The sequence below is a fragment of the Carcharhinus amblyrhynchos genome, chromosome 20, assembly GCF_965287045.1.
Source record: "Carcharhinus amblyrhynchos chromosome 20, sCarAmb.v2.hapA, whole genome shotgun sequence".
In the NCBI taxonomy this organism is placed as follows: Eukaryota; Metazoa; Chordata; class Chondrichthyes; order Carcharhiniformes; family Carcharhinidae; genus Carcharhinus; species Carcharhinus amblyrhynchos.
This window is the reverse complement of record NC_137343.1, coordinates 45999168-46010967: the sequence shown is the minus strand read 5'-3', so window position 1 is coordinate 46010967 and position 11800 is coordinate 45999168. Positions and strand designations below refer to the sequence as shown.

The 11800-nt window shown below is 48.4% G+C and overlaps 1 long non-coding RNA gene across 1 annotated transcript in view; it reads right to left on the bottom strand.

Annotated features, from left to right (window-relative positions):
• Positions 1–1602: 1602 nt before the first annotated feature.
• LOC145356198 (uncharacterized) overlaps positions 1603–11800 on the bottom strand; it is a 35150-nt gene continuing 24952 nt past the window's right edge. Inside the window, exon 3 of the long non-coding RNA XR_013889074.1 lies at positions 1603–1814. This is a non-coding gene — a long non-coding RNA (uncharacterized LOC145356198). The remainder of the gene's footprint in view (positions 1815–11800) is intronic.

Sequence of the window (11800 nt, the reverse complement as noted above, 5' to 3'; positions counted from 1 at the left end):
GGTAGTAGGGGATGGTAATAGGGGACGACAGTCGGGGACGGGGGATGACGGTCGGGGATGGGGGACGACGGTCGGGGATGGGGGACGACGGTCGGGGATGGGGGACGACGGTCGGGGATGGGGGACGACGGTCGGGGATGGGGGACGACGGTCGGGGATGGGGGACGACGGTCGGGGATGGGGGACGACGGTCGGGGATGGGGGACGACGGTCGGGGATGGGGGACGACGGTCGGGGATGGGGGACGACGGTCGGGGATGGGGGACGACGGTCGGGGATGGGGGACGACGGTCGGGGATGGGGGACGATAGTCGGGGATGGGGGACGACAGTCGGGGATGGTAATGCCATTAACCATTGCCCCTTGGCATTCATTGATTCTGTTGGAGATGGTCATTACCTGGCACTTGTGTGGCACGAAGGTTACTTGCCACTTATCGGCCCAAGCCAGGTCTCGCTCGATAGAAACAAGAATGGCTTCAAACCATAAGGATGACAGAGTGGACATTCTATTGCAGGACGTAGAATCATAGACTCCCTACAGTGCAGAAGGAGGCCATTCAGCCCATCAAGTCTGCACTTATACTCCGACGAGCATCTTCCCCAGGCCCACCCCCGTCCTATCCCTGTAACCCCACTCATTTACCCCATTAATCTCCCTAACCAACACATCTTGGGACACTAAGGAGCAATTTAGCATGGCCATCCCACTTAACCAGGACGTCTTTCAGAATGTGGGAGAAAACAGAAACATCCAGAGGAAACCCATGCAGACACAGGGAGAACATGCAAACTCCACACAGAAATTCACCCAAGGCTGGAATCAAACCCCGGTTCCCGGCGCTGTGAGGCAGCAGTGCTAACACACTGTGCCATGACGTGTGCAAGGAAATTTGGCCTTAATGCCACTGAAGAATTACCAGAGCATGGCACTGAACCGTACGTAACAGGAACTGGCAACCACCATGTCTACAACACCTGGAACTGAACCAGAAGACAATAGCAGGCATAGAGTGAGCTGACCAGAGCGAACCCCGACAAACTGGCCACGTTTACTGTTAGCTCACATCAAACCTTCACACATCTTTCTCGATATATCCCACATATAACACATTGTGCAGTCAGGATGCAACATCTTAGTGCAACCACCCCAAGTTGGATACAAGATCCTTCACCCCCAGACTCCAGCAAATGCACTGCTGTGATGGGGCATGTTGTTAACTGGGAAGGAAATTTCATGATGTGGAGATGCCGGCGTTGGACTGGGGTAAACACAGTAAGAAGTCTGACAACACCAGGTTTAAGTCCAACCGATTTATTTGATGGTAAACTCACAGTGCTTCCACTCACATTGTCGGCCACTTTTGGACTTGAACAGCAGGTTAGGTGTAAAGATTCGCATCTAATCAGTAATCTCTAAACTGTGCTTTATATGCTCTGTCTGAGGCCAGAACCCTTCATTTACCTGATGAAGAGGGGAACCTCGAAAGCTTGTGAGTTTACTTTCAAATAAATCGGTTGGACTTTAACCTGGTGTTGTCAGACTTCTTACAAGGAAATTTCAAACATAGATACACTTAAATTCCTTTATTGTGGAGTCCAATTGGAGACAAAGGTCAGAGGTAGAAGAGGGCACTCACAATGTTAAAATGGGTGGCGTGGGCTCGTGGGGCCGAAGGGCCTGTTTCCCGTGCTGGGTTGTTCTTTGTTCTTTAGCAATGCAAAGGTCTTCCCAGCCTGGTGGCTTCCAATGCTGCAGTCACAGACTGAAAAAAGATGGAAAATGCTGGAAATACTCAGCGGGTCTGGAAGCATCTGTGGAGAGAGAAACAGAGTTAATGTTTCGGGTCGAGGGGCTGTCATCAGAACATCGTTTTCGTAAACCAAAAGACTGTTTTACAACAGGTGCTTAGTGTAACTACTTTAATCAGGCCATTGAGGTTGGCCTCTTAGAATATGAGCTCCCTCCAAGTTGATAGGTCAGTCAGAGTCTTTTGCTTTGTATTTAACCAGGCGTGTCAGTTCCTCTGGCACTCCTAGTGTAGACTGCAAACTGAAAACTCTCTGTATGCTATTGTCAGATATGTACACGGAGGGATTTTGGTGAAAGGACTTCTGCCTCCAAGGACCTATTACAGTTAGTCTGCTGTGTGGAGGGTTGTTGAATGGTGATGTCCATTTTGGAGATTTCAGACTGTAAATAGCATATTTAGCTGCATCTTCATCTCTTCTTGTTTTTGTCTCTTTTCCTCTCCTGAAAGAAAGCTAAAGGAGAATAAGTGGGACAGGCAGAGAGATTCTGAGAATGGCTGAGCACCAGACACTGGAGGCCCTTCAGGAAGGGAACCTGGAATCTGTTGTGATCAAAGAATTGATATCAATTGGAAACTGAGGTCACATCAGTTTGAGTGTACACATCTCCCAATACCGTTAACTGCCAGTGATGACTGACAGTTGAAAAGGGTCACTTTTGCTGTCTTGCATCTGATGATCTGATGACAGTGGTTAGCATTGCTGCCTCACGGTGCCAGAGACCTGGGTTCAATTCCCAGCTCGGGTCACTGTCTGTGTGGAGTTTGCACATTCTCCCCGTGTCTGCGTGGGTTTCCTCCGAGTGCGCTGGTTTCCTCGCACAGATGTGCTGGTTAGAGTGCATTGTTCCGAACAGCCGCTGAAGTGTGGCGGCTAGGGGATTTTCACAGTAACTTCATTGCAGTGTTACCATAAGCCTTACTTGTGACTAATAACATGGATGTTGCCTGGATTGGGTGGGATGCCTTACGAGGATAGGTTGAGAGAGCTCGATCTTTTCTCCCTGGAGAGACGAAGGATGAGAGGTGACCTGATAGAGGTTTATAAGATGTTGAGAGGAATAGATAGGGTGGATTCTCAGAGGCTATTTCCCAGGGCTGAAATGGTCACTACGAGAGGACACAGGTTTAAGGTGCTGGGGAGTAGGTACAGAGGAGATGTCAGGGGTAAGTTTTTCACTCAGAGGGTGGTGAGTGAGTGGAATCGGCTGCCGTCGGTGGTGGTGGAGGCAAATTCGATAGGGTCTTTTAAGAGACTTTTGGATAAGTACATGGGGTTTAGTAGATAGAGGGTTATAGGTAAGCCTAGTAGGTAGGACATGTTCGGCGCAACTTGTGGGCCGAAGGGCCTGTTTGTGCTGTAGTTTTTCTATGTTCTATAAACTAAATGTTACTTTTACTCTACTCTGAATGTTCATTCTTCAGCAAAATGTGCATTAAAATCAGGCAGAGATCTTTGGCCTCCAGGTCCTTCATCTGGTTTGTGTTTCCTGGGATTATCAGTGACAGGTTATGCAAATCTGCACATATCGTGTGAGCCACACGTGACAGACTGGACATTCCAACGTTGCTAACTGCATCCTGATTAATTTACAATAAATGAGTAACAAACCACCATCGTGATCCAGTATTCATCAGGTTCAGTCTGACCTCGATTTCCTCTTCACTCACCAGGAGGGGACTCGGGGCTGGAGAGAAGGAGCTTCCTGAGGGACAGGCAACAACATGGACGCACCGAAAGTGTTTGAAAAAGATGTCAAAGGACCTTGACCAGAATGCAATCCGACTCATTAGCCCAGCTCTGAAAAAGAGTCACCTCAACGTGACACATCGGCTGGTGTTTTACAACCTCACTCAGGCGAGGCTGGTAAAATCCCACCCAAGACTAACCGTTCTGCGAGCTGTGCACGCCCTGAGTCCGGGCCGGGTGTGGCAGTGAAATTCCAGCCATTAACTCTGTCTCTCTCTCTCTCCACAGACGCTGCCTGAGTACCTCCCGCATTTTCTGTTTTTCATTCAGGTTTGCAGCATCGTTTGCTGCCACTCTATCAGGCCTGCGGCTGCACTCAGCCACCCTCACGGTCTCCCAGGGTCTGGACGTTGTAGACAGGGGTAGTTTCAGGCCATCGTAGGCAGGGGGAACGTTAGGTAAACTCCTCCCACTGAGCGTGTTGGTACCGTGCCCTCGGGGAAATCAGCCCTCACTGGTGATCGATACCCTGACAATCGGGGCTACTGAGAGGCTGTTTCTCCCGGCTCGAGACTCGAGAACTAAGGGGGAATATCTGAGGATAATATTTACAACTGAAATGAAGATAATTACTTCAGGCAGAACACTGAGAATCTTTGGAATTCTCTATGTCAGTGTGTTGCTACTCAGTTGTGGAATATATTCAAAATTGAATCAATATTCTTGGATACTAAGGGATCAATTGGGAATCATAAATTCATAGAATCAAATCATAGAATCCCTACAGTGCAAAAGGAGGCCATTCAGCCCATCAAGTCTGCCCTGACAACAATCCCACCCAAGCCCTATCCTTGTAACCTGTGTATTTACCCAGCTAGTCCCCCTGACACTAAGGGGCAATTCATCACCGTCTATCTCTGGGGTGTGGGAGGAAACTGGAGCACCCGGAGGAAACCCACGCAGATATTGGGAGAATGTGCAAACTCCACACAGACAGGCCAGAATTGACCCGGGTCCCTGGCGCTCTGAGGCAGCAGTGCTAAGTGTTTAAGGATAGCACAGGGAGGTGAATTTGAGTTAGACGGTCAGTTATGAGCTGAATGAATGGCCAAGCAGACTCAAAGGGCCCTCAGGACAATATCTTCTCCTATTTTCGATGTTCCAGGAATCACTGAGCAGTCTGGCACTGCGGAAAGGCCGATGTTATTCACTAAGATAAAAGTAAAATACTGCGGATGCTGGAATCTGAAACAAGAGCAGAAAATGCTGGAAAATCTCAGCAGGTCTGACAGCATCTGTGGAGAGAGAATAGAGCCAACGCTTCGAGTCAGAGCTATTCCTGTTCGGGTAGAAAACATGGTTCAGTGAACTACAGAAGGCTGAATTTGTACATTGTGGGTAAAGTTAAGGATAATATCATGGAGCACTTGGATAGACATAAATTCATTAAAAATTTGGTTTTCTTTGAGGATGTGCCAAAGGATTTGATGGCAGTGAGATGGTGACTGTTTCAGTAAGGCCTTTCCTCCTGAAAAAGTAATAGTAAAAATTAAGGCAGTGGGGAACAGTGAGTATACGGCTGGACACCCATCCCCTTTACCTCGTACTTGTGACAAAAGACTTGAATGAGGCACACACTGAGTGTTAAAATGGGCGGTGCGGGCTTGTAGGGCCAAAGGACCTGTTTCCTGTGCTGTTCTTTGTCCCATCAACCCTCTTGTTACTTACTCCTGCTTTCCACCCTCTTGTTCTTATTTCTCTTGCCTTGCTTAAAACCTTTCACGTCTCTATTACTTATTTCTGTTCTAATGACTGGAAATATTAACTATGTTTCTCTCTTCACTCACTACCTGATCTGTTGGATTTTTCCAGCATTGTTTAAGTGTCACAAGTAGGTTTATATTAACAGAACAAAGTTATTGTGGAAATCCCCAAGTTGCCACACTCTGTTCGGGAATTTAGCACGGCCAATGCACCTAACCAGCACATCTTTTGGAGGAAATTGGAGGACCCAGAAGAAACCCACGCAGACATGAGGAGAATGTGCAGACTCTTCAGAGACAGCAACCCAAGCCAGGAATTGAACCGGGATCCCTGGCGCTGTGAGGCAGCAGTGCTGACCACTGTGCCAGCTTGTCTGCTTATGTTACGGATTCCCAGCATCTGCAGTATTTTGCCCTTCAATCCTGTCCCTGAGTCAATTGCCAATCCTGCATTGATTGGACACAGGCTAGTCTGTCATTGGAGCAAGCCAGGGTGTCACTGAGTGTTATTCACATCAGTGCACTCAACTCCGGTAACACCTATTTGACGATGACTGCACTCAGCTCTGCGATGATTAGGTCTTGGACAGGTTATTTTCTGAAAGGCTTCAAGGAAAAAAACAAACAGCTGGATGAGGTTTGATTTGTAGACAGCACAGACCTCAAACTTTCCATCAAACTCAAGGTGCCTTGTGTTTATACAACAGAACTCTGTAATGACAACACAGCAACACAGCGTCACCATCTACTGCGGAACGACCATAGTCATTGGATCTCTGAAGTTAGCTAAGCATTTTAGCCTGCGCAATAACACAATATGTTTTAGGCAAGATTAAGGGTTATGAAAGCAATTAGTGTTTAAGTTTAAGTAGTAGTGTCTCAAGTCGGCTGACATTAACACCACAATGAAGTTACTGTGAAAATTCCCTAGTTGCCACACTCCGGCGCCTGTTCGGGTACACTGAGGGAGAATTTAGCATGGCCAACACACCTATCCAGCACGTCTTTCGGACGGTGGGAGGAAACCCAGGCATCTGGAGGAAACCCACTCAGGCATGGGGAGAATGTACAGCCGCACAGACAATGGCCCAGGGAATTGAACCTGGGTCCCTAAGGCTGTGAGGCAGCAGTGCTAACTACTGTTCCGCTGTGCCACCCTACACTTAGTGCTCCCTGACTGGTCAGATCAATATTCTGCTTTTACCCAATCTTTTAGCTGCTTTTTATTTCTTTACATTCCCCCATTACCAGTTGATAGGTTGCTGACATTGCTGTTTTTTAATCTCAACCTTGCCTGGCTGAGAGAGAGAAACAGGAACAGATTCCTGCTGCTTTCTCTTGCTCTCACCCTGTGGTTGGGCTTTACTCAACTGGTTAGTTGAGGGGAGCAGTGGTGGTTTTTACCCGAAGGGAAGTGGGATTCAGGCGAAGGTAATTTAGCAGCATTGAGCCCTCAGCCAAGTACATAGACTGGAACCTCTGAAACTGCAGCTAATCTCACGCTGAGCAGTAATGCATCATCAGGAGGGTTAAAAACAAATCAAATCAGGTTGTTTCCAAATGATTTAGTACTGGATTCCCCACGGACACACACTGCATCCCAGCCTTGCCATGAGCGGAACTCCACACCATTAGTCACTGTGGCCATTCGCGGTGCATCTTCCAGGTTGGTGATACTGTAAACAGAGCAGGATGGTTTTCTGATGAATGTACAGTCCTCTGTCTTTATCTGATGTGATATTAGGCAGGGTGGTGCTGAGGGGAGAGCTGTGCCTGCATCTTCTGGGCAGTAACAATTCCATCCACACACACAGCAATTCTCCCAACTCAACATTACTGTCGATTTCATCAGGGATTCACAAATCTCAAATCCCAGGTGTCACAGAAATGCACCACCACCACCATCCCTCCCCCTCCAAATCCCCCGCCACCCCCACCCCCCGAAACTCAGTTGGAATTAGGGGATGACGGGTCACACCCTGTTTTTACAGCACTGACTGCAAATTCTGGGTGAGTGGGTACTGGGGGTGAGTGGGTAGCTGGGTGGGTGGGTGAGTGAGTGGGTAGCTGGGTGAGTGAGTAGCTGGGTGAGTGAGTGTGTAGGCAGGCATGCAGGGTGAGTGGGTAGGTGATGGGTGAGTGGGTAGGTGATGGGTGAGTGGGTAGGTGATGGGTGAGTGGGTAGGTGATGGGTGAGTGGGTAGGTGATGGGTGAGTGGGTAGGTGATGGGTGAGTGGGTAGGTGATGGGTGAGTGGGTAGGTGATGGGTGAGTGGGTAGGTGATGGGTGAGTGGGTAGGTGATGGGTGAGTGGGTAGGTGATGGGTGAGTGGGTAGGTGATGGGTGAGTGGGTAGGTGATGGGTGGGTAGCAAGCAAAGGGCGAGTGGGTAGCAAGCAGAGGGCGAGCGGGTAGCAGCGGGCGAGCGGGTAGCAGCGGGTGAGTGGGTAGCAGGATAGGATGTTCCTATTTTTGGGGTTCCACGTCGATAATGCTTACACCGTGAATCACCCTGTCTCTGAGCTATCCCGGTCCAAGGTTCCATCCCTTCATTGCCACTTCAAGAAAATACTTAATTCAATCTTCCTTTCAGGTTCCAATAGCTGCAAACTTCAACAAAGCCCCTTCTGATCCTTCCTTCCATTCACTTCCCTCTGACCTTATCTCTCCTCCCAATCTCAGCATTTGGCTCATTCCCATCGTCCCCTGGAACCTCGCCATCCTTGTGGAACGATCTGCTGGTGAGAAGATGCTGTTGATATTTAGTGAATAAACTCCTGCAGGCTGAACGCCAGCTCTCTGATTCCCCCCCCCCGGTCTGTGTCGAGGCCACCACTCAATATCACCTCCCTCCAGGACCGTCACTGCCATCATCATCTCTGGGGCCTCAAACCGCCTGCCTCTGCCTCCTTCCCAAGATCCATGGCCCTGTTCGGCCCATCTGTTCAGGCTCTTCCTGTCCCACTGCACTGATTTCTTTTGAGTTTAACTCTATGTTTCTCCTCTATTCCAACCTCTTCCCACCAACATCCATAACAATGTCTGATACCCCTTCCATTTAACAGTTCCTGGTCCTAACTCCTTTCACCCTGGACATTCAGCCATTCTCCTTCCCTATCCCCTTCCAGGTCACAGCTTCCTACTTGCCGGAAACCCAACCAGTCCCGAACTGTCACCAACCTCCTCTGCCAGGGGGAATTTGTTCAACGTGTTGCTGTGGGAATCTACACGGATCCTCAGGATATCTGCTTCTTAGCACCCCCCCTTTCTCATTTCATTTTATAGAACTTCGATGCATCAGTCCCACTAACTGTTATTGGGCAGCACGATGGCACCGTGGTGCCAACTATTAGGGGAGATCTAATAGAGGGGTATGGATAGGGTGGACAGTGGGAAGCTCTTTCCCAGGTCGGAGGTGACAAACACGAGGGGGTCACAGGTTCAAGGTGAGGGGGGGGGTGAGGTTTAACTCAGATATCAGAGGGACGTATTTTACACAGAGGGTGGTGGGGGCCTGGAATGCGCTGCCAAGCAGGGTGGTGGAGGCGGACACGCTGGCATCGTTTAAGATTTATCTGGATAGTCAGATGAGCAGACTGGGAATGGAGGGATACAGAAGAATGGTCTAGTTGGACCAATGAGCGGCGCAGGCTCAGAGGGCCGAAGGGCCTGTTTCCTGTGCTGTATTGTTCTTTGGTTAGCACTGCTGCCTCGCCAGGGACCCCGGTTCAATTCCGGCCTTGGGTGTCTGTGTGGAGTTTGCATGTTCTCCCCGTTTCTGCATGGGTTTCCTCTGGGTGCTGCAGATTCCTCCCACAGTTCAAAAATGTGCAGGTTAGATGCATTAGCCATGCTACATTGCCCCTAAGTGTCCCAAGATGGTGAAGGGGATTAGCAGGGTGAATATGTGGGGGTTATGGGCCTGGGTGAGATGGTCTATTGGAGAGTTTGTGTGCAGACTCAGTGGATCAGAGCCCTCCTTCTACACTGTAAGGTTCTATAATTCGAAGTAGTGCTGTGCTGTTTACTAAGTTCAGCCACTGCAAAACTATTTGGTTCAACAAAGGCAAGTAATTTACAGAAGCCAGAAGAAAGTGTGAAGCGTACAATTGATATCAGTTTCAAGTTTCCAGATCACCAACAACCTATTCTGGTCTCCCTATGCCGATGCTATGGTTAAGAAAGCCACCAATGCCTCTACTTTCTCAGAGAGCTAAGGAAATTCAGCATGTCCACTACGACTCTCACCAATTTTTACAGATGCATTCTTTCTGGTTGTATCACAGTTTGGTCTGGGCTCCTACTCTGCCCAAGACCACACGAAACTACAAAGGGTTGTGAATGTAGCCCAATCCATCACACAAACCATCCACTGACTCTGTCTATACTTCATGCTGCCTCAGAAAAGCAGCAAGGACCCCACACATCCTGGGCATACTCTCTTCCACATTCTTCCTTCGGGAAAAAGACTCAGAAGTCTTAAAACACGTACCAACTGACTGAAGAACAGGTTCTTCCCTGCTGCTATCAATGGCCCTGTCACACAGTAAGCTGATTTTTCTCTATACTCTATTGGTAACTGCGAACACTACATTCTGCACCCTATCCTTTCCTTCTCCCCTATGAACGGTATGCTTTGTCTATATGGCACACAAAAAAACAATACTTTTCACTGTATCCCAATACGTGACAATAATAAATCAACTCAATCAGCAAAGTTTTTCTTATATTGTCACTGAGGAATTCAAATATCGTAATGTTTAAAATAAGCAGCTAGAACGAACTTTCAGTTATTTGATGATAAAATATTCTCCACCTTGGTGGATCTGAACTACAGATAGAACGTGTGCCACCTACTGTAATATCCATAACAGCAGCGAGGACAGACAGAGAGCAGTAGAAATCTGAGTTTTTATATGGCATCCTTAGTATAAAGGAAAATGCCCCGTTGAGGATGGTGGGATACTGAGCTGACAAAGGAGATATTCGGGGAGGGGGTAACCCCACAGATCGGGCCAGAGAATGATCTGAGAAAGCAGAGACAGAGGTGGAGAGACAGTGGGCGGCACGGTAGCACAGTGGTTAGCACTGCTGCTTCACAGCTCCAGGGTCCTGGGTTCGATTCCAGGATCAGGTCACTGTGTGGAGTTTGCACATTCTCCTCGTGTCTGCATGGGTTTCCTCTGGGTACTCCGGTTTCCGCCCACAGTCCAAAGATGTGCGGGTTAGGTTGATTGGCCATGCTTAGAAATTGCCCCTTAGTGTCTAGGGATGTGTAGGTTAGAGGGATTAGTGGGTATAATATGTAAGGATATGGGGGTAGGGACTGGGTGGGATTATGGTCGGTGCAGACTCGATGGGCCGAAGGGCCTCTTTCTGCACTGTAGGGTTCTATGATTTCTATGACAGGGGCAACGACAGAAAGTGCGACCAAGGTAACTGAGGGCACGGCTGCCAAGGATAGGCCAGAGTATATGGATGTAAATAAGATTGTAAGAGTGCAGAGAAGGTTCACAAGGATGTTGCCAGGACTTGAGAAGCTGAGTTACAGAGAGAGATTGAATAGATTCGGACTTTATTCCCTGGAGCGTAGAAGAATGAGGGGAGATTTGATAGAGATGTATGAGATTTTGATGGGTATAGAGTGAATGCAAGCAGGCTTTTTCCACTGAGGCTACAGGAGAAAAAAACCAGAGGGCATGGGTTAAGGAGAAAAGTTTAAAGGGAGTATTATGCGGGGGGCTTCTTCGCGCAGAGAGTGGTGGGAGTGTGGAATGAGCTGCTGGATAAAGTGGTAAATGTGGGGTCACTTTTAACATTTAAGAAAAACTTGGATGGGTTCATGGATGAGAGGGGTGTGGAGGGATATGGCCCAAGTGTAGGTCAGTGGGAATGGGCAAAAAATGGTTCGGCACAGACAAGAAGGGCCAAAAGGTCTGTTTCTGAGCTGTAATTTTCTATGGTTCTATGTTGCAGACGGACAGATCACGGAGATGGGATGTGTTCTGCTCAAAAAGCTCACACAAACAGGGAGGGACAAAATGAACATGTTAATTTAAGGTATAGAGACCAGGAATCAATTTAAGTTACGGTGATGGGTTGACGAGTGAGACTGTATATATATTGTTGTTTACGAGTGTATATTTAGCTCGCTACACTTGCACTCAATGGAGCCGATTAGCTCAGCTGGCTTAGCATATGGTTCAAATTAAAACCTACAGAGTGGGCTTTGATTCCCCCTGTCCAGTTGAGGTAGACTCGGGGTCTGTGTTCTCATCCTGCCTTGAGACTGGATGGCATTGACGTACTATCACTGACAGAAACTGCCAAGAGAACAGCTCAGGATGAAGCTACAGACTGTCTGCCTCTGGGCACAGAGGCATGTACTCATCTGTAGGCAAGCAGACGTGTCTCACTCCATACTACTGTGTATGGGGTTTCCAATCCTCCAGGATCGGCCTGGAGTCTCCGGGAAATAAATCGCTTTGTGCAACCCTGGAGAAAAGTCAGTGGGAGATTTAATAAGATTTTTTTGTC